At 39.3% G+C, this 25,967-nt stretch overlaps 1 long non-coding RNA gene across 2 annotated transcripts in view; it reads right to left on the reverse strand.

Annotated features, from left to right (window-relative positions):
• Positions 1-25,967, reverse strand: part of LOC139965850 (uncharacterized) — a 142,011-nt gene that overhangs the window by 6,169 nt on the left and 109,875 nt on the right. For both annotated transcript variants that reach the window (XR_011792400.1, XR_011792401.1), the window contains exon 2: positions 4,251-4,337. This is a non-coding gene — a long non-coding RNA (uncharacterized lncRNA). The remainder of the gene's footprint in view (positions 1-4,250; positions 4,338-25,967) is intronic.

Below are 25,967 nucleotides of genomic sequence, written 5' to 3' on the forward strand. Positions count from 1 at the left end.
CAGTTAGTCGTACCTGAGACTATGGTAGAACAAATAATATCTCGATATCATGATGACTTGTTAAGTAATCATCAGGGTGTAATGCGTACATATTTGACCATTAGACAGCATTTCTATCTGCGCAATATGTTTCAACGCATCAGTAATTATATTCAGGCATGTCTCCGTTGTCAAGAATTCCGTAAGATACCGGACAAATTGAGACAATATCATGCTCGCATTCCTGTTTCTTATCGTCCTTTTGACAGACTTAGTCTGGATTTCAGGACTATGCCCACAACGGCTACAGGATTTAAACATTTGATGGTTGTTTGTGATGAGATCACTAGATTTGTTGTATGTGTTTCTCTTAAGACTCTTGATGCTGAAACAATATGTGAAGCATTATTGCAGAGGGTAGTCACAACCTTTGGTCCACCGTCTTGTATCATAAGTGATGCGGCAGCTTCTCTTACAGGAAAATTAGTGGAGCTCTTAAGTAAAGCTTTAGGCATTGAACAAAAGTTCATCAGTGTAAACAATCATGGAAGCTTACAGGTTGAAAGACACATTCAGACTCTTTCAAATTTCCTCAAAGTGAACTTAAATCAGTTTGGTACGGATTGGGTACGATTTGTCCCAACATCAGCCTATGCATATAACACATTTTCCTCTCCTCAGTTAGGTAACTATAGCCCATTTGAACTTGCATTTGGACGTAAGCCGCAAAATCTTACAAATTTATCGTTCAATCCAATGGCAGGATTATCACAATCTCATGGAGAATATGCTGCATTGTTAAAGAAACGATTTGATCATTTGTCAAGGGTAATGTTAGTCTTACAAAAGAAGCAACAAGATGCTCAAAATGTTAAGATAAGTGCAAAACTGGACAAAGGTGCAATTTATTCAACGGGTCAATTAGTGTATCTGTATAAGCCAACGTCTTCCTCCTTGACTGCGAACTCTCGCAAAATTGCTGCAGAATGGTGTGGACCACTAGTGATCCATCAAGTTTTGGATAGGACTCATTATTTGTTGGCCACTCTCAAAGGAGAAATTCTTAGTGATGTATTCAATTATAACAGGCTTAAACCATGTTTTGTAAGAGCATCTTCTGAAACTAAGAATATCACCAACATTCAGAAATTGCGTCAGGTCTTGAAAACAAAGGGTTCATCAAGTGAAAAGGTTGCACGAATGAGAAATGTTTTGAGTAGTAACATTTCTAATGCAGAAAATGTTAATGTCATGCAAGATGCACATATTGAGTTTCATGATGAGTTTGGTAACATTTTGCCAGGGGTAACTTCAGATCACATCATGTGTCTTATGACCACTAAGCCAATGAATGTTGCATCATTTCTAGAGAATAGAGCGCATAATGAAGGATTAGCACTTCCATATCCTTCCATCAAAGATAGCATATTAAGGCAAAAGAAAGTTTTTGCAAATGCTCCACAAGGAGACATGAAAGTCCAACGTGCTCGATACAAATTGGGTGAATTACAGGTTCTGGTCACCTATCAGACACCATGTTTTCCAACAGGCTTTAAGAGTCATGGTTTTTGGTGGAATGTAGGAAAATATTCCAACACAGGGGAAATAATGAATTTTCTCCATGAAAAGGGATTGAACATTACAGGCAATCCAGGTAGGATGTTGCAAACATTATATGGTTAATATGTATAACTGCATAATTGTTTAAGTTAAGATGAACAGGTGTTTTACCCAGATTGTATGAATGGAATGCGTCATGGCAATTACCTGCATACCTTTTAAGTGGAAGTCATTGTACTGTATGGTGTAACAATATAAGCTTTATTGTTAAAAACGCCACCAAGTGACCTAGTTTCATCTTTTATAACAAATGTGTAATGAGTATACCTTATTTCTCCTTATGAATTCGTTCAAACGTTTACCCGGCAATTAGAACATATCCGGAATATTAGCAACTTGGGTTTTCATATATTGAGAAATATTTTAAGGATATTTACATTGCATCATTTATGTTATATTGAAAGCTATTTAGAGACAGCATTGAAGATGTGCAACTTTTTACTTACAGCAACAGTTATCGAAGCAAATGAAAGTATAGATGTTTTGAGGAAATTATGTATATATTTTCTTTTCCTCAAAAATTTCATCATGAAGTTGAAAAGAACAAGATGTTAAGTAATATGTAATTTGAAGAAAGATTTGTTGATGTCATAGTCTATGGGGTCTCTTTTATGGTATCGAATATCTAGTACTTTGGTACTTTACTAAATCATTCGGAGTGCATACCTAGGGTCACCATGCTATCGAGTCACATTTTCTTGATTTTCTTGAGGTGAATGTATGTATGTATGTATGTATGTATGTATGTATATGTGATCTTCCCGCAAGCAGGAACTCGCGAATGTATATGATTCACAAGGTTTCAAAGCAGTTTTGAAACTATGACTTCATTAAAGAGGAGTTTTGTAAATGAGTTTGTAATATTTTAAGGTTCTTTTTTAGTGTACGAATTTTTATGGAACGCTAAGGTGTTCTGTTCAGTAAAAAGATAACTAAGTCTAGTATTTTCTGATCTCTCCCCATTCACGGCATGATTTCACTTTTGATATAAATGTATTATTGATGTATGAAATGCATAAATGTATTTTGTAAGAGATCCTGCATATTTTGCTGTGTCATGTAACTTTAAGATATCTTAATGATATTTTTTTTAGATTACATCATATGATGTCATCAATATTGAAGAGGTACACACAAAATTCATGGAGATAGTGTCAAAGTGTCAACGTATATACCATATGATCATTTTAATAATTCGTAACCAAGATGTTAACCTTTGAGATATATGAAGACCATTTATTGAAGTCAATGAAAATTAGTGAATGTGCTTACAGTACTCTACCTTCTTGAGATAATGATAAGTTAAAGCAGTATGATGTTAAAATTTTGGAGTATCCAAAAATTTTAAAAGATTGAGGGGGATGTTATGATATAGTGATACCATCTCTTTGATGTTACCGAAACACTCCATCGAGACACCTTACAGGCCTCTTATGTATTTATCTAGGTCATGGATTCAGTTTTCCCACGAGAAGTTTTTTAACTATCTTATTGAATCTTGGTACAGGGCCTTTTCCCAAAATAGATTCCATTATGTCTGTGGAACATTCGAGAAGGTTCTCTCACGTGGTATGGAAGTTTCCATAGAAAGGGGATGGACTTCCAAACTCCCAACCAATCAGGGCAGATCAGTGCCAGCGCACTTATTTTTATATCGTTAGGTTAATACAGGATGGTCAGGTTATTGGTTGCCTACTGATTGTGCGCAGTGAGATTTTATGGAAGTAAGGTTTAAAAGAGGGCATGGGGCCGAAAGTTTTATCACTTGGTCAGCAAATTTATCACTCCGTCAGCGCTCCGTGATCAAGTCAAGTCAAATCATTGTAATTTAGTTTTATTTGTTAAGAGAATCGACAGAGAAGAAATTATACCGAATCATCAAATCAAATCCTATCTCGTCAAATTGTTTTTTGTGTGAAGTCATTGTTTTCTTCCGTTCGAGACATCTCCTGAAGAAGCATAAATACGGCATCAAGATATCCCAGTACCTTTCTATCGCGAGTCCCGATATAGTTTTACTATCGGAGGAGCCGGGCTCGTCACAATATTACAATACCTTTGATACACTGTTCATTTCTATCACTTTACCTCCATTGATTTATTAATGTGAAATTTAATTTCTTATCAGTACAACTTTCATGTTTAATAAAAGCAAAATTGACAGTCTACTGTAAATGTGATGCCCATTTGGATGAATCTCAATAATAGTTAAAGTAAATTTCACATGGCTTTACTCAGCTTAGTTTTTCATCAATATATCATCATGATACATTGTTGTTACACGATGCACATTACAAACATTGTACCATGGGTGATTCATTAAAATGTGTATATCTGATCATCAGCACAATCTTCCTTCTTGCAGAGCATAAATCCTTTATACTTTAACTGTTCTCTTGTTGTTATGTGACTGTTCATTGCCAAGTTTCTAAATTATTTATCAAAGTTTACTTATTTTTCAACACACAATATTCACACAACACATTTTTCTTAGAGAGTTTTGTTTATTTCCCCTTCTTAATAGTGGAATCAATGTGCCACATTGGAATAAGAAAAGAGACTTTAAAGAGAAATAAAAAAGAAAAAAAGGTTTAGAGAGTTCAACACCAATTGACTGTTATTAGTCACAACAAGTTCAACAATATACTTACAAGTTTATACAATAGAAAGCAGTAGTGGCTCCTGCTGTATTTATCATTTAAGTCACAACAGCTTGAAACAAGTTTCATTGGAATTTGCTGTATTAACAGGGAGAAACCAAATCTGTCAATTCGATAAAACCAATAATAATTGATACCCTATTGTATGACACTTAGTTTGGCTCTTGTTTGTTAATCATAAGTGTCTGCATGTGTTATGTTGAGACTCTTGTCACTGAAGCTAATTATCACCAATATAACTGTCTTCATTCTATAATTGAATTATTATATTATATTGAATTGTATCGAATTATTGTAATGAAATGACCTAATCTTAATCTTCATTTTTCATTGGATCATTTTGATCTCTGAAGTTGTTTTTGCATTGTTGACTTCAATTATTCAACAAGGATTTTCCTAAAAATATATGACATTTGCATTCAGTGTTGTAGCCATAATTGACATAATTTTGCATGAAAAAATTACCTAATATACTGTCACACAATGAAATTAATTATCTCATGCATTCTGTGTTGTATCTTTGACCTCCTATGTATAAAATAACCAAGCATATAGTGTCAAGCATTGGAATTCTTCATTTCATTCATTTTGTGCTGTAGCCACCATGTACTTCACTTAATGTTAAAGAAATAGCATACTGGTGCATTCTTCATTTCATTCATATGTATTGCAGCTATCTTTGATCACCTTCGCATGAAAAGAAATCACCAAAACTACTGTGAAAGTCAATATTGAGAATGACTTAAAATATGATATAGATAGTCCCACCATTCAGATGTAATTTTTTTATTTAAATGCACACTGAAAGTACCTTTATACTTGGTATGTTAAGGATCATGTATGCACTTTTAACAGTAGAGTTAACAATTGAAATGGAAATAACTGGCTGAAAAATTACACTTTAAGCATTGTTGTCTAATCATTCCAAGTAGCTGGAGTACTACTCAGTCGAGCACACATACCCCACTAGGACTTCTATGGCCTGCACTGACAATCCCATGTTCAAAGACATTCACAATTTATGAAGGACAGAAGGCATTGTAGTCAAGCCTACGTGGTCTTGTGGAGCCAGATTCGCTGATAAAACATTTTACCCTTAGGTTTGCAGGTTAAAGAAAGCAGCATGAAAGCTTGAAAATAAAAGATAAAAAAAAAAAAAAAACTATATAAAAGACAGAAGGAAACAACTTAGGCTCATATTCCGCTAGTTTGTAGTACCGGTACTATAAGATTTCAAGGCCAGAATTCTGCCTAAATTAAGCATTTCATAGTGATGGAATCCTTTGTTTCAGGTATTGTTTAAAGTGAACTGTCACAAATTGGTATTGTCCTATATGCATAATAGACCCATTAATTAATGGTTCATCCACCAGTCCTTCTTTTGAATATATTTGTTAACTCACAATTGAAATATTATGTAACATCTTGCCAGTCCAAACGCTTTGCATAAGTTTAATCCTCTTGGGATTACATAACACAAGTAAAACCCTTTGTGTAGGTTAATAAATGTGACAATTAAAAAAGCATGAAGTTTGTCTTCATTTGTGTTTGTGCTTTTGTAATCTTTTGTAGATTATTTAGGCAACCAGATGGAACAAGATGGAAAATGTAGTAATTCACTTTGCAGTACATTTCCCCATCCTTGTCTTTTTTCTACATTTAGACTGGAGAGGAATGTGTTTCTTCAAAGTTTCAAACACTCATTTGGAACAAATAATTTCAGCTTCATTGTTTGTTTTCCATGATTGAACCCTATACTATAGGAGAGGGGTGTTAAAACTGTCCAATTTACCTTGGCTATGTACCTAATGAGGTGTTATGTATCATCCTCCCTTTTCGGTGGCTGACTTGTCCATTCAGGTCAAAATAGTAGCAGTACTGGATATTTCACTTACCATTTGTAAACTAAATGAACCTACTCCAAAACATCTTCCTCTTTCTCTTAATCGCTGCCCTTACACATCCTTCACCCCTGGTATGCAGTGAATCAATGTATCTGTCTTGCAAAAAGGGGGAGGTACAAAGCCTGTCCACTCATTAACAGTGTTCGATATTTCATTTACTTATGTTACCCAACTCCAAAACACCATCCCCTGTTTCTTCAATCTGTACCCTTACCCATTCTCCATCTCGTGCTATGCAGACCCAATGCAAACTCAAATTGAGAGCTACCTCCCGTATTAATTGCATAGTTTTGTTACTGTAATTCACAACGAAAATAGACCCTGAAAATTTTGATGCAATATCTGATGACAATAAATATACTGGCTAACATACACCCCACTTTTTGGACAGTGAAGCCTTTCCTGTTGTTTTAATGCAACTAGGCGGAGGGGGTCTTGGCCCTACTTTTTTTCTATGACCTGTACATTGTCATAAAAGTAAGTATTCCTAAAGCATTAACTAACAAGTTTGCCTATATATAATGTTTCACCACTCAAAATCATTTTCCACTTTGCGTCCACCCCCGCCCCCTACATCCCCGGCATGCACTGAAGCAATCCAAAAGGACATTGGGAGCTGCCTCCTTTATTGATTGCATAATTTTGTTTCTTTCACACCAGATATAGACCTTCAAAACGTAAGTGCTAATTCTGATAACACTAAATATATGTGGAGATTAATATACACCCCTTTTTTGGTGTGGTGGGGGGGGGGGGGCTGTGAATCATTTCCATTTGTCTTTTATGCAACTGAGGGGAAGTGGGTGTCCTGCCTTTCCTTTCGTCTATGGGTTACCTGCACAAAGTTAGTATTCCAGGATAATTTAACACATAACTTTGCCTATATATGATTTTACACCACTCCAAAACATTTTATCCTTTGTGTCCAGGGCCCACCCTTACCCATCCTCTCCCCCTAGCATGCAGTGAACCAAAGCAAAAACACATTGGGGCTTCTTCCCTAGATAATTGCATAATTTTGTTTCCTTCACACCAGATAAAGACCAGCCTACAACATTAATGCAATAACTGCAAATGCTAAATTCATGTAGATGTTAACATACACCCCAGTTTTGGGGGCTGTGAATTATTGTTCTTTATTTTTTTCATGCTGTTAATGGGAGGGGGGTGCTGGCCTTCCTTTTGTTTATTTGTAACCTGACATTACATCGAAGTTAGTATTGTAAGTTATCTCACTACAATAACTTTGCCTATATATAATGTTACACAACTTTGATACATTTTCTCCCTTGTGTCCAGCCCCACCCTAACCTTCCCTCCTCCAACCATTGCGTGCAGTGAAGCAATGCAAAATACTATTGGGAGCTGCCTCCCTTATCTATTGCATTTCTTTCCTTTACACCAGATTTATACCTTTAAAACATTAATGCCATATCTGTTAACACTATTATATATATATATATATATATATATATATATATATATATATATATATATATATATATATATATATATATTATAACGAAAATCCACGTTTACTCCAAAAGAAAATATTATTAGAGAAAACCAGAGAAATAAGATATGACTCATAATTGACAAATAAGGAGTAAGTTTTACAAAATATATTGGAATTTTCGGTCCCCCTGGGACCTTCGTCAGCAATACTTGGCAGTCGAATGAGAAGTACAAAATGTGACACAATGAAAGTATGACGCTAGATAAGAGTAAGTTGCAATGATGGAATTAAAACCAAATAAACCATGACTATACAGGAAGCGGATTAAGGAGCAAAGAACGGATTACATATGCTTGTAGAACTGGTAGTTGTTAAGGGGTCCCAAGTCTTTGTTGAGGCCGGTGATGTGAGACTTAATACGAAAGATCCAATCGATTTCTTTACGTTTACGTTCAGTAGTTGATTTGAAGTTCGAGGCAATTAAAATACATTTTAGGTTTTTTAGAGAATGACCATGAAGATTGAAATGTTCGGACACTGGGAATCCTGCAAAATTATCACGAATAGATTTTTTGTGATTATTAAAACGTAAGCGGAATCGGGAGCCTGTTTCACCTACATAATTGCCCTCTTTGCAAAGTACACAATAGAAAATGTAAATAACATTAATAGAATCACAAGAGAGGGAAGGGGGTCTAAGACTAAAGTCAACATTGGGAATCTTGACCACGGTGCCTGGGGTAATATGGGGGCATATTTGGCATCTAGGTTTACCGCAAGGAAAATTGCCTGCGGAGGTGGAAACTGAGCGGGGGAGTCTGGAGGAAGTGAGAAGAAATTTAAGGTTGGGGGGTTGACGAAATGCTAGCATTCCGTTCGTTACCAGTTACAACCCCCTCATCAAATCTTTCATTCGCTCCATCAAACAGGAATTTGCTGTATTTCAAGACGATCAGTCTGTAGGAGAATCGTTTAAGGTACCCCCCATGCTAGCATTTCGTCAACCCCCCAACCTTAAATTTCTTCTCACTTCCTCCAGACTCCCCCGCTCAGTTTCCACCTCCGCAGGCAATTTTCCTTGCGGTAAACCTAGATGCCAAATATGCCCCCATATTACCCCAGGCACCGTGGTCAAGATTCCCAATGTTGACTTTAGTCTTAGACCCCCTTCCCTCTCTTGTGATTCTATTAATGTTATTTACATTTTCTATTGTGTACTTTGCAAAGAGGGCAATTATGTAGGTGAAACAGGCTCCCGATTCCGCTTACGTTTTAATAATCACAAAAAATCTATTCGTGATAATTTTGCAGGATTCCCAGTGTCCGAACATTTCAATCTTCATGGTCATTCTCTAAAAAACCTAAAATGTATTTTAATTGCCTCGAACTTCAAATCAACTACTGAACGTAAACGTAAAGAAATCGATTGGATCTTTCGTATTAAGTCTCACATCACCGGCCTCAACAAAGACTTGGGACCCCTTAACAACTACCAGTTCTACAAGCATATGTAATCCGTTCTTTGCTCCTTAATCCGCTTCCTGTATAGTCATGGTTTATTTGGTTTTAATTCCATCATTGCAACTTACTCTTATCTAGCGTCATACTTTCATTGTGTCACATTTTGTACTTCTCATTCGACTGCCAAGTATTGCTGACGAAGGTCCCAGGGGGACCGAAAATTCCAATATATTTTGTAAAACTTACTCCTTATTTGTCAATTATGAGTCATATCTTATTTCTCTGGTTTTCTCTAATAATATATATATATATATATATCTGTAGAGGTTAACGTACACCCCATTTGTAAGGACAGTGAATAATTTCCCTTTGTTTTGCATGCAGTTAATGTGACATGGTGTCCTACCCTACATATTGTCTATGGGTAACATGTACATTGCATCAAAGTTAGTATTCCAGGAAATTTCACTACAATAGCTTTGCCTATACTGTACTGTTTTAACACTCCACTTGCCCCTTTGTGTCCAGTCACCACCCTTACTCCCAACCCCCCCCCCCCCCACCCGCCCCAAGCACCACTGCCATTTAGAAGCACATTGGGAGCTGCCACCTATATCGATTGCATAATTATGTTTCTTTACACCAGATTTAAACCTTACAAACATAAGTGCGATATCTGATAACACTATATATATGTAGAGGTTAACATACACCCCATTTTTGTTGGGGGGGGGGGTAGGAGCTGTGAATCATTTCCCTTTGTTTTTCATGGAAGTAAGGGGAGGCGATGTGGTACCCTTCCCATGGATGTCGCTCGAGGGGGATGTGGGGATGTCTCAACCCAATCTTGGTAAACTGACGATAGTCGTAAAATATGAGTGCGACAGTCGGAATTTCCTACTGTCGCACTCTAATTTTTCCGACTGTCGCACTCTAATTTTCATACATTCTTTGTAATTTTGAGTGACCTAAAATTTCCAGTCAAAATTGACCTTTAATCAGTCATATTTACCACGTTTTCCTTGTCACGTTGAAAAATTGTGTCTCGCGATCCTTATACTCCACCATACAAGAAATGCCTAATATAACCACTATGCAACGTAAGCATAAATAAAACTCATGCTAATCTACGGAAGCTAACAAGGGCCATCAACATAAGAAATACTTTGCCCCATAAGGCGAAATTTTCAGTAAATTGTTTAGATAACAAGATAAAATCTGATCAAAAGACAGAAAAATGTTGGATTGCTCAGTTGCTTTGACCATGGAGGTAAAAACAGACTGAGCAATTGAACAATTATATGAAAAATGTTTAATTGACAACTTATCATATCTCGTGAATTGGACATTTTGCTGCAAAATGTTCAATTGTTCACTTCATTCCATCTAAGCAATTGAAAATATTTTTGCAAAATGGTTAATTGACACCTTATCGTATCTCGTCAACTCAACGTTTTTCTGCAAAATGTTGAATTGTTCACTTCCAAACGCTCAGTTGGAATGAAGTGAACATTTGATTTGTGAACACTTGATGTGAGCGATAAATAGCCCCAACCCCCCTCCCCCCTAAAAAATATATATTAAGCGCGCTAGGAAAAAGCACTGCATTTTCCCCCCTTTATTACGTTAACATAGCTTTTGTACTTAGTAGTTTATGTAGCCTATCAAGCAGATAACATACACTCAGTTGCTTACTTGCTTAACCAGAGTGATTATGTTTGTGAAGTGTGCCAGTGGTACAAATGTACCGAAAAAAGATCGGAACAAAAGTGCAGTCGTGAAAGATAGGTACGGTGTCTGACTGTAACTGACCGTATCGTTGGCGAGTAGTGCGGGGGGGGGGGGGGTACAAGGCAGCAGTCGGAATTTTCTGGCTCCAAAACCCATCTACTTGGAATTTCAGCCAGTACACCCCCCCTCCCCAATTATCAGGCCTTTGCTACGTCCCTGACCCTTCCTTCCGTCTTTGGTAATCGGTACATTAATGTCATAGTTAGTATTCCTGGATATTTCACCAATAACTGTGCCACTTTATAGTTTTACTCCACTCCCCTGTGTGTCCATCACCTTCCACCGCCTCACATACACCTCCCCCCCCCCACTGACCTTCCACTTACCACCGCCTGGCACGCATCTTCCACCGCCTCACACATATCTTCCATCCCTTCCCACTTACCTCTCCCTGCCTCATCTTCTCCCCTCGCACTCAGCTTTACCCCCTCCCACTCACCCTCCCCCTGCCTCAGCTTCCACCGCCTCGCAAGCACCTTCCATCCCCTAGCACACACCTCCCCCCTCGCTCTCACCTTCCAACGCCTCGCACACACCTCTCACCACCTCGCACACATCTTCCTCCCCCAATCACCCCCCCTGCCTCACCTTCCCCCTAGCACTGACCTGCACCCCCTCCCACTCACCTTCCCCTTGCCTCACCTTCCAACGCCTCGCACGCACCTTCCATCCCCTCGCACACACCTTTCACCCCCTCCCACTCACCTTCCCCCCTAGCACTCACCTTCACCCCCTTCCCCTCACCTTCCCCCCTAGCACTCACCTTCAAATCCTCCCACTCACCTTCCCCTTGCCTCACCTTCCAACGGCTTGCACGCACCTTCCATCCCCTCGCACACACCTTTCACCCCCTCCCACTCACCTCGCCCTGTCTCACCTTTCACCCCTCGCACTCACCTTCACCCCCTCCCACTCACCCTCCCCTCCCTCACCTTCCACCGCCTCGCAGGCACCTTCCATCCCCTAGCACACACCTTCCCCCTCGCACTCACCTTCCACCGCTTCTCACGGCTCTTCCATCCCCTCGCACACACCTCCCCGCCCCCCTCGCACTCACCTTCACCCCTCCCACTCACCCTCCCCCTGCCTCACCTTCCACCGCCTCGCACGCACCTTCCATCCCCTAGCACACACCTCCCCCCTCGCACTCACCTTCCACCGCCTCTCACGGATCTTCCATCCCCTCGCACACACCTCCCCCCCCCCTCGCACTCACCTTCCACCCCCTCGTACGCACCTCTCACCGAATCGCATCCACCTTCCATCCCCTGCCTCACCTTCCACCGCCTCGCACCCATTTTCCATCCCCTCCCACGCACCTTGCAATCACCTCCCCCCACTCACCTTCCACCGCCTCGCACGCACCTTTCACCCCCTGCCCCACTCACCTCCCCCTGCCCCACTTTCCACCGCCTCGCACGCACCTACCCCCCCCCCCCCCCCCCTTGGCATGCCGTGAACCAATGCAAAACATATTTGGAGCATCCTCCCTTATCGATTGCATAATTTTGTTACTGAAGATATATACCATGATAGCATTGGTGCAATATATAATAACACTAAATGTATGGTGGTAAACAAACACCCCGAAAATGGGATATGAAAAGCGCACTGGGTATATGTTAACCGAAATGGATATACCGTTCCCTTATGGGCTATAGAATACCCCCTAAATAGTTTTGTCATCATATACCCCCTTGTTTGTGACAAGTGGTATACAAGGTACAACATGACACCTCTACCATGGTGTTTGGTCATATGTCCAAATGGCAACCTATACCCCACTTAGAAGGGTGTCAACATATGCCCCAATTCAGTGCTATATATATATATATATATATATATATATATATAGCACTGGATTGGTATTAACGTTTACTTCTCCAAGTTGGTGCTTAGGTTTACCTGAGGTGAAATGATTGGATCAACTCGAAATTTAATATCAGTATACCTTATGGTACTAAGACTGCATATCAGTCGTTTAAAGGTTGCTACCTACTTTTTGGGTCATTTGGCAAGGAAAAATTCAATTGGTCAAACCCTTACGGTAAACCTAAGTCTTGCTCTCAAAGTATATCCCCAGTTAGTATATAAGTTTACTTGACGTACAGGCATCCGTAGTTTTCTGGACAGCGGCAGTAGCCTGTATTCAGTATATACGCTGTACACTGTGTACACTGTATACGCCAGGGCTAACGCTAAAGCAGGCTGCATTGCATGCAACCCAATAACAGTTTCGGCTAAGATGATGTGTAGTATCTGTTCCCTCTCGATGCAAGGGGACCGGGCTTGAGATCGGGTCAGTCGTTCTGTAGTTTGGTTTTCGTGCCCAGGTTCTTTCCTTGTTGATTTTTTCTTAAAAAAGTACCGTTAACACGAAAACGTCTCACCAACAACTTCAGGTAAGGTCCATGAGATTAGTCAATAAAGTTTGGTGATATAGCGCTGATATTATAACGTTGTTGCATACAGCTTCACGTAATTCGTTCATACCCATATTCCAATACTATAGTCTAGACTAGCTTCTAGCCTAAAACTTGTAAGGCCTAGCCTACGTTCGGCTGTAGCCTAGGGCCATAGTCCAAGTCCTAACACTGCCTTAGCATTGGGTCAAGGGTAAACTGGTCTGTAGTTTGAGCTACAAATTAATACCAACTGCCAGAGAAATTAGATTTCAAGTAGGTCAGCTTAACTTCTTAGCCTACTGTGCATGTATGTATTATATAGCATGGTGACTTCGAAGTTCGGACACTTAAGACTTAAAACACCCCAAAACTAAATCTTCTGGTATAAATCACCTGAAAATATACTTCATATGGTGGGAGAATTGTATAATAGTAAGATACACGGCCAAACTTTCTTCCTGCAAACTGTTTTCACGTTGTTTCCAAGAAGATTCTTCGTGATTGTGGAACTGGTATTTATTTGCTAGAGTATTGCGAAGTTCGGACATGCAACCCACAGTGTGGCGCTGGTGATAAAATTGGTGGCGCAGTTGCTCTTTCAGTAATTATAACAGACTTCATAGATCTTCGTCATTTTATTGACAAATATGTAAGTAATATCATGACCAGATACTGTAGCATGGTGGGCTCATAATTGACGCACTTAAGGATTTGATCAATGATATCTATCAAGGAAAAATCCAAATTACTCAACTGTATGTGTTTTTCATATGTGTAGTTCCTCAGAAATTTTCTGATCTCAAAATATTTAAGGTTCTGTGCTTATGTACCGTACAATTGAGCAGAATTTGACCACAAAATGTCTGCCGTCTCAAGTTCTTTCATACCCCTAAATTGACACATTCGTCGATAAGCTAACTGTAGTGTACGCCTTAGTATACATCCATTGACTTTAGATGCTGTTTGCTATGCTCTGAGCCTCTAAGCTCAGACAGGTCAGGTCCCAGAGAGTAGTGTTATCATATTGAGGTAATGTTGGGATTCTTTAGGGTGTAAGTTTTCCAAATGGCCACAAAACGTGCAAAACTGGGGGGAGGTTGTTAAAAGCTTAAAAAATACCACAATTTGGTCAGCAAATACCTCAAATGGATTCAAACTCATGAAATATGTAGTTCTGCTTGACTGCACAAAAGTTTAGGTGGCCTGCTGTATCGTTGCTAGTAATAATTTAAGGTGCGTCAATTACGGGGGTGCGTCAATTATGAAGCCTTTACTAGTAGCTATGCCTAGATTATTAAAGACTGAAGTCACCATGCAAATGTAACTTACAAGTAGCCTGTATTGAATAAGACATGCTATAATTGCTAGAACTTTTTCAAAAAGTTCTTGGAAGTCTTTACTCCCCAAAATATTCTCAGACATTCTAAACATCACAGATGTCTGAATATCCCAGTGAGGGTATCAATAAAAACAGTTAAAGGATATAATACTTGAAAATCCAGCATCAAATTTGGGTCAATGCAGACTACCTTTAATCTAAGTCTCTCAAGTGATGCATTGTGTTTCTTTTGTGTCTTATTTATAACTAGCCAAAATGTGTACAAAATAACAATGCCATGCGTCCAAAAGGTTATTGAGTCAGTACAGTTCCATAATGTAACTGTTACAAGAGCAGAGTGCACCTAATTAAAAATTAACATCCTCCAAATATCTATATAACACAAAAAATTGATAAAGCCTTCTATCCCCCCTCCCTTGCATATAAGTCCTTTTGTTAAGTCTATTTACAGTAGATCCATAAGTAATACCAATTTGACTGAATGTGCAATATTCAGTGTTAAAGATCTGAGCTCTGTATTGGCCCAAAATATATTGGAGAGAAGTGTACAATAAAAATTGAAATAATGCACATCTACACTCTGACCATTTGATATTTATTTGATTGGTACTGTTAATGTTTTCACAGACAAATTTGATGATCAACATTCTCAAGATGAATGACAACAGCCCACTATCCGAGGGAATAACACTGTACGATGTAGCTGCCATGCAGTGAAAAAGTCAATGTTGGAACGGTAGCAATCATAGCTAGAGCACAGATGCCGTCTGGGACAGACTGATGTGGTGACCTACTGCATCATTGACAGCAAAATGGAAGATATTTTCTGAATTAACCAAAAAGTAAGTTAATATTCTGTAGGTTTGTCATCGCATAAACTTGATACCATAGGACTCTATTATCTCAGATACGAGTAACATCTGAGGTAAGTTATTCCAAAGTTATGGAATGAAGAAAGAAACAATCAGAAGGGATGAAAACTTTTGTATGATCTGGTTAATGTGGTGGTATCTTTTCCTCTATCTCCATAGTATTTAAATACACTAGAGCTATATCCACTCACTGGTTTTTCACTCTTAAAGGTCAATGCAGGACAACACCAAATTTTCAGGTTAGGTCCACATAAAATATACATATTTAAATTTTGAAATCTTTACAATTGGTGAAGCTTAAATGACTTGCAACTTTTAAAAGCACTTGCTATGCTATTGAATGCATGGCTGCATAAATAAAATGTGTAATGTTGTACAGTATACAAGGCAAGATGAATCAAGAATTTATGGGCCCAAAATGGGATAGATACACGAATTGAGATTTACAGTGAAAATAGTATATATGAATGGTTTTGAGATGATTAAAATATTGGCTGATTTACAGGAGATTTAGTTTTGTAAAGCAGTCCATTGTTTTCTTCATTTGTAGAGTTTGAGGTCATGTGAGGTCTATTCGGTTATCGCAAAACATTCCAAGCTATATTGCGTGCTATCTCTCTCTGTAATGGTGATCTGCCTTAAGGCAGGTCCCTCATCAAACACAAAATCATAATAACCGCTCTTCTGCATTCCTCTTCATAGTGAAATAATTTCTGCCATCTCTGATATCATCAATCAACATTATTCTCTTTCTCCCTCTTGGTCGCTTCCCGTTCATTCTACCTTAAAGCACATCTTTCAGTAGTCCGTTATGTCTCAAGATATGCCCAATCCACCTTTTCGTTCTCAACTTAATAGTTTCTCCCAGCCTGCGGACCTCACCAACCCTCTGTAAAACTTCCTCATTTGTGACCCTGTCTGACCACTTTATGTTCTCAGACTTTCTCCATAGCCACATCTCCAATGCATCTATTCTTTTTTCTGTCCTCTTTCCTTAGTGTCCAGGTTTCTGAGCCATACAGGAATACACTCCACACAAAATATTTCATTAGTCTCTTCTTTAATTGTTACTCAAGACTAGCTGTAAAAAGAGAGTTGTGTAGTTTGAAAGTTTCCTTGGCCATTGCCACTCTTGCTCTGATTTCGGTTTCACAATATCCATCTTCCGCCAGTAGACTACCAAGATGTTTGAAGTGTCTGACCTGTTCAAGTTCCTTCCCCTCTATCTCTATGTGAACTCTCCTTTGTTCCCTTCCAATCTTCATGACTTTCGTTGTTCTTGATGTTAATCCTCATCCCATAATGGTTGACAACTCTGTTGGTATTCTCCATCATACGTTGAAGTCCAGCCTCCGTGCTTGCTAACATTGCCTGGTCATCTGCAAAACGTACCGACTTTATCCATTGTCCTCCAACTTGTATTCCTTCTTGAATTTCATCAAGTGCGTCAATTATCATGGCTTCTGTGTAGATGTTAAATAGGACCGGAGACATAAGACATCCTTGTCTCACTCCTCTCCCTATTGTGGCTGATTTTGTTTTGCCCATTGTAGTTCTTACTACCGCTGTCTGTTTCATGTACAACTCGGCGATGAGCTTTCTGTCCCTCCAGTCTATACCAATCTTCTTTAGAATCTCCATTAACTTGCTCCAGTTTACCCGGTCAAATGCCTTCTCGAAGTCCACAAAACAGACAAACACATCTTGATTGAATTCTATGCCGCGCTCACTTAGTACTCTTATAACTCCAGTCGCCTCCCTAGTTCCACAGCCTCTTCTAAATCCAAATTGATCTCTTCCTATCCATTCGTTGGCATGTTTCTCCAGTCTGGTTGTGAGCACATGTAGGAGAACTTTTTATTGCGTGCTATAATTGGGACCAAATCAGCATATCTTTAAGAGAAAGCTTTTCTTTTTGTACCAACAGACCTACAGGCTGATACAGCAAAGGATATGCTCTAATTAGAAATGCCACGCAAGATTATCACACATTTTACAGTGGGGTGAATACAATCATCAACCAAGCTTTTTATCATGCTGTACATAGTGGTATAGCTCCTTGTTGGGCTTATCAATTAAAAGCTTGCATAGAAGCCGATGCCAAGCAAAGCAATAGTATGTCCTGTAAATCGCGAAGTAGATTCACACGTCTTGTGTATATCCTCTGGGACACATCACATCTTTCAATGGAGTTAGGAAGTTGCTGGGAATAGTTGTTGGATTGACACAGTAATAAAGTATTCGTTTCACATAAATGCAGAGCAGTAACAGAAAACTAACTAGTTCCAGGATATGTTACACTGTTACACCATATAAAAGATAGAGGAAATTAATAGTAAAAGCTTCAAGCAGACAGAACCAAGAGAATGCAGACCAGTCTTCATGGGAAGTCTTCTACATATTTAACTGTATAAATGGAAATGTTTTAGTTTGGTGACATTGTGGCACCACATGTTTTTGTAAGTATTAGGGAACATTTGCAGCTGTCAAGAACATGGAACTTGTTATACAACTGAAGTGGTCCTGATGCTTAAGTGTTTGGGTTACTGGATATCTTGCTGCCTTACCTTGCTTTAACTATTCTTAAATGCATTTCTCATGTTTTAAGATGTTTTAATGTTTTATTCCAAGCAAGATCAGCCAGCCATAGTACAGTAATTTTCAACAACCACCACACAAATAGTTGTGCAGGACTAAGGGCATTTGTTAAGCAGATTACTATTACAAAAATCTTTCAAACTTCTATCACTCAAAATCTCCAGGGGTACACTGCATTGTTTCTGAACCACAGTTTCACAATTCTACAAGTGGGATTCAGAGGTAATGCTATGGGAAAAGTTTACAATATTAGGCCTGACTTAATAACTGAAAGCTTGCGGTCCTGTATTACACCAAGAACCAGTTTACTCTTTAAACAAAATTAAATTATTTCCCCTCAAAATTGAGGGGAGTGAATACAGCAAAGGCACGTGCAACTAGCACCAATGTCATGGACACCTTCTAGTGCAGCCCAATGAAACATACTGTAAAACCACAACATTTGTAACTATAGGTATGAAATTGTGCAATCCAGGGGTATTGTGTATAATTTTTTTCCCTCCAAGCATGGAAACTCCATGATATTGTGGTAATTTGCATTGGTTACGGTATTAGATACAGCCTATATTGGTAAGATAAATACTTGAGGTATAAGTTAGTTCCCAAAATGTTTCTCATGTATGAGAGAGGTCAGTAAATTGAGGTCATGAAATAGTGAAATTTTCCTTGTTTATGTGAAATAAATCTTGTGGAAAATATAAACTGGGATTGAAAATGCAATCAACTGCTTGAATATGATTGTACAATTTTTATTGTGTCTCGTCTTTCAATATCATGCTAATCTCCACTACTGTATGTGTTTGGTAATAAGCCAGATTTCTGGGTAGAAGTTCGTCAACAATTTTTGATGAATTTTAAGCAATCACATTCACTGCCTATATCTCTGTTTATGTTTTGGGTCAGCAACACAGTATACTGTACAGTAGTGTACAGAAAGGGACACTTTCTGTTGTATTCCTGATCAATTGAAAATTGTTTGTTGTTTGACTGTTTGTAGCAGTATTCCTCTGAGGAGTGAAAAAAATAAACATACAGTGAACAGTTGCAACTGCGCATGCATTTATACATTACTTAAATTATGTTCTGATGCAATTCATGTAATATTCACTGTCGATTTTAGTTTAAAACTGCCAGTATACCATTAGCTTCTGAGCCATAATTTTTTTGCTTTAAAAATCAGGCTTTGAGTGTATAGTATTTTGTCAAACACATAAAAGTGGAGGGGTTGTTTATCATCATTCCCTGAACAGGCTTTACCCAATTTGTTAACTATAATGGAAGCATATCAAAATGTCTGGGGGACTGGCCGCAGTGCTGACAATATTCGAATATTTCCATGGTTCCACCAGGGATGTTAGAGATGGACAAACAACATTTGAGCTTTCTTTAACGTTTGGTTCGTGCCGACATTAATACTGTTTTTGGTCCAATACTAATACCTAAATAGGGTGACAGGACAAAATCCCCCCTGACAAAATCCCCCCAGGACAAAATCTCCCCAAGCTATAAAAAATCCCATCAATTCTTTACAAAAAGGCGTCATCCCGCCCCCCTCCGGTCCCCGGTATCGTCATCCGGTACCGTCATCTGGTACCCTCACTTGTATCTCCATTGGTACTCTCAGTGGTACTCTCAGTGGTTCCCCGGACCAGCACTCCGACCATACCCTGACCGGTACCTTAATAGTGAGCCTGACAGTTACCCCCACCGGTACCCCTCCCTGACCAGTACCCCGGCCGGTACCTCAACCGGTACGTCGACCCAATTCCAACTGGTATCCTGAAAGGCACCCTGACACGTACTCTGACACGTACCCTTACTAGTACTGGTACAATGACCAGTACTTTGACCAGTACCTTGACCGGTCCCTTAAATGTCACACCATGGAGCTGTATCCCATGGCCACACTAACAGGTAGCCTCGCCATTACCCTCAATGATCTCCCGACCAGTCCCCTGACCAGTATCCTGACCAGTACCCTAACCAGTACACTGAGTGGAACCCTGACCGGTACAGTAACCAGTATGATGACCTGTACCCTGACCAGTCACATGACCAGTACCTTGACCGGTAACTTAACAGGTACCCTAACAGGAGCCCTCGCACTTACGCTCGCCAGTACCCTCACTGGTACCCTGACCAGTTCCCTGACCAATCCCCTGACCGGTACCCTAACCAGTGCAATGTCCCATGCCTTGACTGTCACACTGGGCCATCCCTGGTTGTTGCAGGCAGGCTTTGTATGGGTCAGGGGTATTTTGTCCGGGGGGATTTTGCCTGGGGTATTTTGTCCGGGGGCATTTTGTCCTAGAACCCCTAAATAGCACTCAAAACGGATAATGGTACCACACGGTAACCTGTATGTTGTCTGCTAGATTCATACGATGTCAAAAGGCTAGAACATGCACTGTAATACTGTTATCAGTCGTCAGTAGGTATATGCCACACTCATCTCATATCAGTCTTTGTTTCTAATGTCATAACAGGCAGTGGCGGAGCGTCCATACAGTCAGAGGGGGGGGGGGGCGGACTCAAATGGAAAGCTGGCGCCCTTTTCAGCTATTCACCACTTTTTACTTATACGCGATTATTTACTTTTTTATTGCGCTCTCGTCTACCTATTGACATTTGTCACATTTTGTTGGCGATGACACCTATACCTAAAGGGTCATTTCTGGCGATATAGGGAGTATCTTTACTCAAAAGATTTATGTACGCTCTGCGCCAACCTGTCGTGGCGCTCCGCTTAGATAAAGTCGAAAGCGCCCATACAGACCATTCTCGCCCCTCTGACCAATACCCCTAGCTCCGCCACTGGCTCCCAATCTTCTTCCCCGTCAATCCGTCTAGTATCCCCCCCCCCCCTTCACCAACCGAGCCTCATTTGTTAAAGGAATATCTAATGATTAGAGACACTTATTCTAATGTTAAATCAGCAAAGAAGAAGCAATAATGATTTTATCACTAAGATTTTTTTTAATTTCTTAGTTACACCGTCATTTAACTTCCCACTCAATCCTACACTCCCTGATACTCTTCCATCCCAATGTAGGAAACTTCATCGTTACACGCAGCACGCAACGATCTTTGTTCTACTTAATTGATCCTTACTGAGTCTTTCAACTTAAAAGCATATTTTTTCCAAATATACTCAGTTTTAAGTAATAAATTAGCAGCATTTCCTTGTTAAAACTTTGTATTATCCGCGTATAATCTTCCGATAAGCGTAACTTAGGGTTGAAAGAAATCAGTGAGAGCAGGCAGTAATGATATAAACGTACATATATATATTTTCAAATCTCTTATTGAACGAATTATCAGCCCCCCCCCCTGGTTTCATCGTCGTTTATCCCTCCCCATCCTGCCCTACCCTTCTTGACCTCACACACTCCGCTCTATAGGGTTAAAAGAAATCAGCGAGAGCAGGCAGTAATGAAATTTACTTACATTAATGAATTTTTTAAAATCTCATTTAGGACAAATTATTAGGTCCCCCTGGTAACATCATTTACCCCCCCCCCATCCTCCCCTTCCCTTCCTCACAATCACCGCTTCTCTTACACCTAATATATGAGATATCCTCGCAAAACGTGATGATCTAGGTCCCTCATTTATCTAATGCATGGGAGGAACTCGAAACTTTCTTCCTTATCCGCATATTCCAAGCTTTCTCCAAGAAAAGAGTTACAGTACCTTTCACACAGATTGTTAAAAATAGTCTCTCTCCTAATAAAGCGTGATGATCTATGACTCCCATTAATCTAAAGCATGGATGAACTACCATCTTTAAGCATATTACAAAGTTTTTCCACAAAAGAGCTGCAAAACCTACTACACACAATCATGTAAATGTCACTAAACGGCATCCGTAGGGACATCGTTTTTTGGTCCACATTTGAGTTTCCATCATATCTTTAATCTGCTTTTCATACATATCTGTTATTGTGATTGCTATAATGACCACATCTTTTGAGTCGTATTTATTGCATCCAGTGGAATTGTCTCACTGAGATATAAAAGGATGAATTTTCCGTACGTTTTCACGGTAGGCCCTTCTGTTCAAGGTCAACGCACGACTATAACATTAGGTCCACCAAGTGCGGATATTGGTCTCCATTTGCCACTATTGCAGTAAACCCAACCGAGCAACGTATCTACGGTGTCTCTTAAAAGACAATATTATTAACAAATTCGAAAAATTTTTTTAGTCTCTTTGGTGTCATTTTAAAAGTATTTCTGATAACGTACAGAATTCCTTTATATAAGAAAGGTACATATGAGACACATGACAATGACCGTGATAAAACCAATTTCAAGATTACTAGCGACCAATTCGCTCAATTTGTTTCAAAAAATGGTTGAAAAGTGATATGAATTCCTCCTCATTCATTCTTTTTATTTGAGCATGTTGAACGCTTCCGATTACATGTCATTACGAATCATTGCAGACGCTCCCCCAAACCGCTAAAAAATACCGCCCCTCCCCCCCCTCTTCTCTTCCTACACTGAGCTCCCAACAGTGGCGGAGCGCCGGGAACGTCAATACAGTCAGGGGCGGACGCCCCCCCCCCCCCAACGGACTCAAATGGACTGCTAGCGCCATTTTCAGCTATTTATCACTTTTTTACTTATTCGAGATTATTGACTTTTTTATGGCGCTCTCATCTACCTATTGACATTTGTCACATTTTGTTGGCGATGACACCTATTTATTCTTCGTTTATCTGCAAATTAGCAAGTCCCGGAAAGGGTCATTTCCGGCGATATAAGGAGTATCTTTACTCAAAAGATTTATGTACGCTCTGCGCCAACCTGTGGTGGCGCTCCGCTTAGATTAAGTCGAAAGCGCCCATACAGACCATTCTCACCCCCTCTGACTAATACCCCTAGCTCCACCACGATAACAGGAGTGACTCTCCATATGTTATTGGTAGGAAATTGCAGGAATTATTGGAATCCTCAATGAAAACTATACCTAGGTAGTCTTGTTTGCGTGGGGATTGAGTTGTGTAGGTGTTACACAAAAATGTAGATATGCTTTCTTTATTCTTGTGGAAAGCCGCTTTCACTTTGATATCAGATAAACCTGTGGTACATGCAGTGACGTAGCCAGGATTGTTTCAGTGGAGGGGGTGGGCGCTTGGGGGGGCTTGACCAATTCCTGCGAGGGCGTCTTGTTACTACCTGAGTGGAGTGCCACAATGGGTTGGCGCTCAGCGTACGGGAAATTTTCAGCTATAAAGACCTCCTAGATCGTTGGAAATGACACTTCCCAGGCCTTTTAAGCTGCTCTAAAGTTTCACAACATCCTTTATTTTGAGACCCCCATGTCTTGATATGGTCATCAAATAGTTTAGAGAAATAGAAGAAAAAAGACAATCTGGTAAGTTGCTTTGAAATATCATGACATATCTCCGCCTATGCGCTACGTCACGTCAGGTTTTTCAGCAACTATAGCCTACTGCCGGTCCGCGGTCGAAGGGTCGTTTATGAGTGGTCATCATGGAGATTCGATACCATGCAGACCAATGAATGATATATGAATGATATATTTTTCGACACCCAAAATCCCAGTGGGAGGGCGACTTAGGGGCGACAAGCTTTCATGGGGCTGTCGCCCCCCCCCCCCTGGCTACGCCACTGGGTACATGGTGCAGAATCACATATCTTCAAAGAACTGTCTCCAACTTTCAATTGTTTCAAGCTTCTATGTGACCAAAAAAAAATACTCAAGATGAAGTTGCAGATCTGAAAGGACCAGTATTTTTACTAGGAAACCTTTCGACCACACCTTTGAAGTAGTATAGGATTACACAGTATTTGAATTCTTCATCGATCGGCTTAAATTCTTAGCTTTGTTCGTTGTATATCCATCTCTAGATAACACATCCCAGGTTCTACAAGGCTTTGTATTAAATTAGCTGAAACTCTATAGACCAGTCTTGCAAGGTTTAAAGAAATGGGTCCTTACATAGTTGGCATGATTCAAATTCATCCAGTTCAAATTCATCCAGATGCAAATTCATCAATATTGGTCGAGAACTTGCTAGAACATTCAGTAGGTATATTGAAATTTACACAGTATGAAATGAGGTGCCACATTAATCTCATATCAGACGACAGGGAGATGGGTTAAACAAATCTCCCAAACCTGAACATCTATGTACCCTAACCTACAGCGAAAGTTTAGTATAATGAATGAAATTCATACTTCAACCAAAGCTAGTCATGTTTGTCAACAATAGCGATAACTGGAATTTTGCATCAAAGGAAAACCCTATTTCTCACCAGGCAAGTCATAACAGTAAGCTGTCTGAATTAGCATCTTCAGATCGAATATGGGTTTGCTGAGTTAGGGAACAAAATGTTCGAAGTACAAGGACCAACCCATGAACACAATTTTAACATAAAAGGCAGAGATAAGACACTATTAACAGAAATCATTATGTGTTCTTTCTGTTTATTACTGATAAATGCAAATATTGTCATAAAAATCAATATGAAATTTCATGTTACTTTCAAAAATATATGAAAAAAGCAACTTCTACAACTTCAGCTCATTCACATTCATGCTATCAGCTAGAAAATATACCATGAGACACATTTTCTATGAGGCATGTGAATACCACTGACATTACTTGTGCTATTCAAATGGATAAAGGGCTTGGTCAAATCATGAATAAGGCTCTGCCCCATACGTATATTGCACATGTACAAAAAGGGTTACTGCTGTACATGCAATACTTTTTTGATGGGGGAGAGAGGGGGCGGGGAGATGTGGTAACATGTTGAAAAGACCACATCTTTTAATTTGTCATTTTTCTTTTGAACATATGCAAATGCTAGAAATGAAAGCACTTGGAAATGTCTTAAAGAGATAGGTAGTTGTTGCAGTTGTTGAATTCTGCACCACTGTAAATATTGTTGAAGGAGTGGAGTTCTGCAAATCTCTTGATAGTCAAGTAATAAATTTTTCTTTTACTGTTTGCTAAACAGATCCTAGCAGTAATATGTATTTACACGACATTGTATCTGAGGTTCATTATGTAACCGGTCTTTTCTACATACAGTCAAATTAAAAACCAATGTTAAACTTGTTCACCTGTTATGGTCTAAATTCAGAAAGTACATCAATATCATATCTCTTTTGCCTGTTGTATAACGGTACTGAATTTGAAGTGGATTATATTTATCAATGAATAAAGCAATGTTTTGGGTAAAAGCAATTAAAGCATCCATTTGAACTTCATGTTTTCCTTGCATTGTTTGCTACTTCCTCCTATCTAGATTCGAAAGGGAAATATAGATAAATGCTCAATACCTCAAACAACATTATTTAATCTTGTTTCCCACAAAACATGTTCTGTCCCAGTTTCTGTAAACTACTCGGGATAAATGGAGGGGGGGGGGGAGTTGGACGGGTAGGGAAACTAAATATTTGACAGATGTTGTATTTGACAATAAAATTCACCTTCCCAAGAAAGTAATACAGTTCTTTAATTAAGTGGCATTTTATGAAGGACCTACAGTATGTAACGATAGCAGAATTGGTTATTGCCTCCTGCTGAAATGTCCAATATAGACTCGCAGTATTGCAATGTTCATCAGATTCCCCATTTTATAGAAACATCTGTGTTTATTGAAAGTTTCCTAGGATGTTGCCAAACAAGATGCAGTTGAAATCCACTGTAACTTGTTGTCAAAGGTGGAGCTCACAAAAAGTCCTATCAACTAGTCTTATTCAAGCAGTGGCAACATATGGTAAAAAAGAAAAGCAAAATATGGTACATTTTTGTTAATATTATTTTGAACTATTTATCCCAACACCCTATCCTCCTTTTAGGACTTTTGCAAGCTTGTAAACCAGTTACAGCACTCATGC

This window comes from Apostichopus japonicus, chromosome 3 (assembly GCF_037975245.1).
Source record: "Apostichopus japonicus isolate 1M-3 chromosome 3, ASM3797524v1, whole genome shotgun sequence".
Lineage (NCBI taxonomy): Eukaryota > Metazoa > Echinodermata > Holothuroidea > Aspidochirotida > Stichopodidae > Apostichopus > Apostichopus japonicus.